Source organism: Enhydra lutris, unplaced genomic scaffold (genome assembly GCF_002288905.1).
Source record: "Enhydra lutris kenyoni isolate GAN:26980312 unplaced genomic scaffold, ASM228890v2 scaffoldscaffold18, whole genome shotgun sequence".
Taxonomy (NCBI): Eukaryota; Metazoa; Chordata; class Mammalia; order Carnivora; family Mustelidae; genus Enhydra; species Enhydra lutris.
The window spans coordinates 556189-563484 of NW_019154102.1; the positions used below are offsets into that span (position 1 = coordinate 556189).

General features: G+C 42.8%; 1 pseudogene; it reads left to right on the forward strand.

Moving 5' to 3' along the window:
• Positions 1-5310: 5310 nt before the first annotated feature.
• Positions 5311-6289, forward strand: LOC111147917 (annotated as a pseudogene).
• The last annotated feature ends 1007 nt before the right edge of the window (positions 6290-7296 follow it).

Genomic DNA, 7296 nt, shown 5'->3' on the forward strand with positions numbered 1-7296 from the left:
AACAGTGTAGGAGGGTTCCCCTTTCTCCGCATCCTCGCCAGCATCTGTCATTTCCTGACTTGTTAATTTTAGCCATTCTGACTGGTGTGAGGTGATATCTCATTGTGGTTTTGATTTGTATTTTCCTAATGCTGAGTGATATGGAGCACTTTTTCATGTGTCTGTTGGCCATCTGGATGTCTTCCTTGCAGAAATGTCTGTTCATGTCTTTTGCCCATTTCTTGATTGGATTATTTGTTCTTTGGGTGTTGAGTTTGCTAAGTTCTTTATAGATTTTGGACACTAGCCCTTTATCTGATATGTCATTTGCAAATATCTTCTCCCATTCTGTCAGTTGTCTTTGTAGGGTATTTTGATCCAATCACTTTGATGCCATCATTTCAATCCTAAGGATCATTTGGTTCTGCTGTGTCCTTGAGAACTTCAGATAAGACACCTGAGCAGGTACAGGTCTTCACTTTTTCTGTGTCTCTCTTTTTTATAAGAGAAAATGGCAGGAGCATTAACTAGGAAAATTAGGGAATGTCAACTCATCTGGCAATTCTACCCCCATGCATATACCCAAATTAATGGGAAGATATATCCACATAAAAGCTTTTCCATGAATGTTCATAGCAGCATTTATCAATAATAGCCCAAAAGTGGAAATAACCCATCAAATTCATAAGTCTCCATCAACTTATGAATGATAAATATAATGGGGTATATCTCTACAATGATATATTCAACAATAAAAAGAAATAGAGTACTGACACATGCTACAACATGAATGAATCTTGAAATATTACACTAAGTAAAGAAGCCAGTCACTAAAAGATGACCTATTATATGATTTTATCTGTAAGAAATGTGCAGAATTGGAAAATCCACATAGATATGAGTAATTTAGTGGTTGCTTAGGGCTAAGGAATTGAGGAGAAATGGGAGTGACTGCTAATGGGTATGGAAGTTTCTTTGAGGATGATAAAAATACTCTAAAATTGTGGCAATGATTACACAGTTGTGCAAATATACTAAAAAGCACCAAATTGTATATTTTAAATGAATGAATTGTATGATATAGGAATTATATCTCAAGAAAGCTATTAAAAATACAAATACAATTAGTTGATCAATTGTTTTATTGAAAAAACAGAAACAGAAAAAAATTGATCCCAAGGACAATGATTTCTTTAAAATAAAAAATGGTAAAAATTGGGGAAAGTTTAGCTGCTGTAAAGAGAAAATTGATTATTAAATTAACTTGAATAAAATAATTTTGATCCAGAAAATACTTTCTCTTAAAAATTAATTTCTGTTGGTAAAATTCTCATGAAAAATTCTGCATTCCAAGTAGCAAATTCAGAATCTCCTGGGTGCCTCCAAAACTCTTTGATCTTCCTGATCTCAGAACTCCTCTATTATTTATTACTTGCAATTAGTTGTGTAACAAGATATAAATAAATTTAATGTATGTATATATAAAGTCCGGGTCTGGAGAAGCTGATCATCTCTGTCATGTCAAGGGTCACTGAGTTGTATAATGGCAGAAACCCTCCTCGCTCATTCTCCCAGAATTAGGAAAAAGGAAGACCTTTTATGTTTTATGTGATTTGGCAAACATTTCCTCACACCATGTTTTACAGAGCTGGTGGTTGAGGAGGGCGAAACCAATTCCACCCAGGACCTTCTGGGATGGAAAGGAAAGATGTCTGATTTGTCTTCCCTGAATCTGAGGTCAAAGAGCCATGCTGAGGAAAGGTATAGAGGGCAGTGTCTAACCACAGCACAAGAGCTGGGAAAAAGTCCCTTTGAAATGAAATTATTCTGAGGATGAGGAGTCAGAATGGAGGCTAGGCTCAGACAAGTGTCTAAATGCTTTGGTAGCGGAGGGTGTAACTGATGCCAGATTTCCCATAGGCACAGCTCCCTCGTACTCTGTGGGATCTGAGAACTAGAGTTGGTTGAGCCTGGGCTTATGACCTGAGAGGAGAGTATCCTTGGTGCTCAAGGTGGCGCCTCATGGTGAAGTACGTCTGAGCAGTGATAGATAAGCAATGCTGCAGATGGTACAGAGGTGCTTACAATAACAGGATTGATCATGTTCCTTTTCTTTCCACTTGGCATTTGGGGGAGGGGTTCCTTTTGGACTGAATAAGCCTCTATTCTTACTGTTCCTTTGTCTAGATTTTCTATCCATTATTTAAGGTGGGTATTTAGGGGTACCTGGGTGGCTCAATCAGTTAAGAGTCTGCCTTCGGCTCAGGTCATGATCTCAGGGTTCTCTGCTCAGCAAGGAGTCTGCTTCTTCTCCCTCTGTGCTCCCCACTCATGTTCTCTCTCTCTCTCAAATAAATAAAAAAGTGAGTATGTAAGTCTTCAGCTATTATCGTAAAACTCATTTTCCCCTTCAAATCTGTCAGTGTTTGCTTTGTTTTGGGGCTCTGTTACTTGGTGCATATATGTTTATTATAGCTTCTTGATGGATTTACCTTTTTTTCAATATGTAATGTCCTCTTTTGGTCTGTCATAACAATTTTTTTAAAAAGATTTTTTATTTATTTACGTGACAAAGATCATAAGTAGGCAGAGAGGCAGGCAGAGAAAGAGGAGGAAGCTGGCTCCCTGCTGAGCAGAGAGCCTGATGCGGGGCTTGATCCCGGTATCCTGAGATCATGACCCGAGCTGAAGGCAGAGGCTTTAACCCACTGAGCCACCCAGGTGCCCCTGTCATAACAATTTTTAATTTAAATTCCATTTTGGGATGCCTGGGTGGCTCAGTCCATTAAACATCTGCCTTTGGCTCAGGCCTTGATCCCAGGGTTCTGGTATTGAGTCCCACATCAGGCTCCTTGCTCAGCAGGGAGCCTGCTTCTCCCTCAGCCTGCTGCTCCCTCTGCTTGTGCACTCATGTGCACTCTCTCTCTGATAAATAAATACATAAAATCTTTTTAAAAAATTAAAGTCTTTTTTTATCTGAAGAAGACATCCAAATGGCCAACAGATGCATGAAAAATGCTCCACATCATTTGGCATCAGGGAAATACAAATCAGAACTACAATGAGATACCACCTCACACCAGTCAGAATGGCTAAAATTAACCAGTCAGGAAATGACAGATGTTGGCGAGGATGTGGAGAAAGGGGAACCCTCCTACACTGTTGGTGGGAATGCAAGCTGGTGCAGCCATTCTGGAAAACAGTATGGAGGTTCTTCAAATAGTTGAAAATAGAGCTACCCTACTACCTAGCAATTGCACTACTGGGTGTTTACCCCAAAGATACAAATGTAGTGATCTGAAGGGGCACCTGCACCCCAGTGTTTATAACAGCAATCTTCACAGTAGTCAAACTCTGGAAAGAGTCCAGCAGTCCATCGATAGATGAATGGATAAAGAAGATGTGATATGTGTCTACACACACACACACACACACACACACACACACACACACACACAGGAATATTATACAGCCATCAAAAAGTGAAATCTTGCCATTTGCAATGATGTGAATGGAACTAGAGGGCATTATGCTAAGCAGAATAAGTCAGAGAAAGATAATTATCATATGATCTCCCTGATATGTGGAATTAAACAAAACAGAGGATCATAGGGGAAGAGAGGAAAAAATAAAACAGGATAAAACCAGAGAGGGAAACAAACCGTAAGAGACTCTTAATCATAGGAAACAAACTGAGGGTTGCTGGAGGCAGGTGGGGGGTGGGAGGAGTGGAGGAATGGGGTAAGTAGATGGTGGACGGGCACGGGCTGTAATGAGAAATAAGTATTATATAAGACTGATGAGTCACAGGCCTGTACTTCTGAAACCAATAATATATTTTATGTTAATTAATTGAATGTAAATAAAAAATATTTTTTTAAAAATGAAGTCTGTTTTATATGGCGTTTAGCCACTCCAACTCTCTTTTTGTTACCATTTAAATAGAATGTCTTTTTCCGCCCACTTACTTTCATTTAAAAAAACTTTTTTTTTAATTTTTGAGAGAAAGAGTGTACACTATTGGGGGAAGGAACAGAGGGAGAGGAAGAGAAATCCTCAAGCAGACTCCCCATTGAGAGCAGAGCCTGATGTGGGACTCAGTCCCAGGACTCTGAGATCAGGACCCGAGCTAAAACCAAGGGTCAGATGCTTAATCTACTAAACCACTCAGGTGCCCCATCACCCATTTATTTTCAATCTATTTCTGTCTTTGGATCTTAAGTGAGTCTCGTGTAGATAATATATAGTTCTTACTTGAGATTTCTAGTTGAACTTGTTAAGAATGTCTATGATTGTTCTGCTGCTTCCTGGTATATTCCCAAATAATCGATGAATAGACATTTACTGAGAACCTGTCAAGTACAAAACTATGTGATGTAAATGTGGAACCAATGAAGGGCTCAATCTCATGACACTGAGATCATGACCTGAGCCAAAATCCAGAGTTAGGTGCTTAACTGACTGGGCCAGCCAGGTGCTCCTGTCCTGTCATCTTTTTTTTTTTTTTTTTTTAAGATTTTATTTATTTATTTGACAGATGGAGATCACAGAGAAGCAGGCAGAGAGAGAGAGGTAGAAGCAGGCTCCCTGCTGAGCAGAGAGCCCGACATGGGGCTCGATCCCAGGACCCTGGGATCATGACCTGAGCCGAAGGCAGAGGCTTTAACCCACTGAGCCACCCAGGTGCCCCATCTTTTTTTTTTTTAAGGATTTTATTTATTTATTTGACAGGCAGAGATCACAAGTAGGCAGAGAGTCAGGCAGAGAGAGAGAGAGGTGGAAGCAGGCTCCCCCATGAGCAGAGAGCCTGATGTGGGGCTCAATCCCAGGACCCTGAGATCATGACCTGAGCCGAAGGCAGAGGCTTTAACCCACTTAGCCACCCAGGCACCCCTGTCCTGTCATCTTTATGTCAGCATGATGCTCAAGGATTAATGAAGCCACTGATGCCTATCTGGATACAAGGAGCTTGGAAATGAAGCCCAGAATCCTAGAGTGAGGAGTTTCCACGAGGCCACTGGGGACCACTCCTTGCCTCCTAATTCTCTTGTTCATCCAGAAATCTGTGCGTTTCCTGTCTAAACATCTCTGTGGGCCCTCTCTTTCCATTCCAAATCACTTCTTAATTTTTAAGTGTCTATTTCAACTTTTATTTAAAAATCTGACCTAGATTTTTTAATTCTGTAGGTAAGACTATATGTGTACTGATTTGTCCCAAGTGGATTTTGACATATTTTTAAAGACTGTATACATAGGCCAGTTTCAGACCGCCACAGCTGGTGGATACCGCAGGTTCCTGGGCAGCTTGTCTCTCCCCCCCTGGGCTCTGAGATGATGGACCAGAGGACGCTCTGCTCCTTCTTCTCCCCAAGCCCTGCCAGGAAGCCACGTGCCCGCAGTCCCGAGCTGTCCCATCCTCAGACTGGCCTGGCGGGCAGTAGCTGAGGAGAGCAGGGATGCAGTGGCCAGCCCCTCCAAGAAGGCCCCAGCCGGGCAGGAGAACCCCAGCACATCGTCCTCCTCGCCGCTGAGCCCCAGGCAGTTGGTCTGCATCCGGAGGAACAAGGCCACCCTGCTCAGACTTGCCGCATGCAGCACCCCTGTGGGTTTCCCCGACAGTTGGAACATGTCACTGGGTGCAGAGTTGGGAAAATCATATTTCATAAAGCTAATGGGATTTGTTGCAGAGGAAAGAAAACATTGCACTGTTTATCTACCCACATACCAAGTCTTTCTGTGGACCCAGATGTGTTGTGTGCCCTAAAACAGATGAAGCTTGTCACCCTGGGACAGGATCCGTCTGGTGGACCCATCTAAGCCCATGGGCTCTGCTTTAGGGTTTGAAGACCCGTTCCACCACCACCAAGTTTAGAAAACATTTACAAAAAGCTAAGGACATAGATGTTTCGTTCATCCTGTTCACAGAGATTTATCTGGGTGGGCCAAGCAAGGTGTTCTTTTACTCAACACTGTCCTCATAGTCCAAGCACATTAGGCTAGTTCTCGTAAGGAGAGAGTATGGGAGCAATTTACTGATGCGGTTGTGTCCTGGCTAAGTCAGAACTCCATTGGCCCCTGTCTTCTTGCTCTGGGGCTCTTACTCTCAGAAGGAAGGCAGTGCCATTCTTAGGAAGCCCCACTATGTGCTACAGGCTGTGTAAGCTCACCACCCTACCCTCAACCCCCTACCCTGCTGTCATTGTGGGTGCGGGGAGGGGACAGAGGGTTCTTCGGATGTAGATATTTCTCTGAAACAAATGCACTGCTGTAGAAGTCTGGCAAGGAGCCCATCAACTGGAAGGATCTGTGACCCTGAGCTGGAGGACTGTCTCTGAGCAGTTTTCTAGAAGCTGCTATAGAAGTATTTGCCAAGAGTTGCAGCTTGATCCAGACAGAAGCACGAAAGGTTCTACCCTGGGACCATATGACTGTCTTTGCAACATAGCTTTGACCTAAAACCTGAGGTCACAGTATATGGAAGAGAGTGGAGGTCAAATAGGCATGAGACTTCTTCCATCACCTTTATGGTAAAGGGAAGGGGGACAGAAGCACCTCTTTGGTACAGCCGGCTGCTACTTGTTTTTACCTGGCAGGTTAGACTTGAGGTTGTAAGGTGTCAGGTGTGTTTATCTAGAAAGCCTCCCCTCCCTTTGCCCTGGCTGGCATTCCAGTTCTTGGCTGCCTGGGTCCTTGCCCCAGCCCTCAGGATCCTCCTTGAAGGAAGCAGGAGAACAGTTTGCAAGCGCCTAGAAATTTAGGGATGAAAATTCCTGAGGACTGAACCTCTGTGTGAGCCTTCACAGACAGTCAGGGGGAAGTGAACTGGGGCTTGTTTTTACAGTTATCCACTGGGTGTTCCTAGGAGTGAACTGTAGAAGTTGAACTGGAAGAAAGAGAAAGGGGAATTTTTTAATTTTATTTTTTTTAAATTTATTTATTTATTTATTTGACAGAGAGAGATCACAAGTAGATGGAGAGGCAGGCAGAGAGAGAGAGAGGGAAGCAGGCTCCCCGCTGAGCAGAGAGCCTGATGCGGGACTCAATCCCAGGACCCCGAGATCATGACCTGAGCCGAAGGCAGCAGCTTAACCCACTGAGCCACCCAGGCGCCCCTAATTTTATTTTTTTAAGTGAGGAAATGCTTTCCTCTGAGGTGTATCCTGAGTTGGAGTTTTTAACACAGCACAGACTGCCAAAGGCTGTTTTTTATGGACTAAAATCACATGGGGATTTTTTTTCCCTGCAACACTGGTGAATTTCGCTGTTTTAAAAATACTTATGCAGATATATATATCTATATCTATATCTATATATATA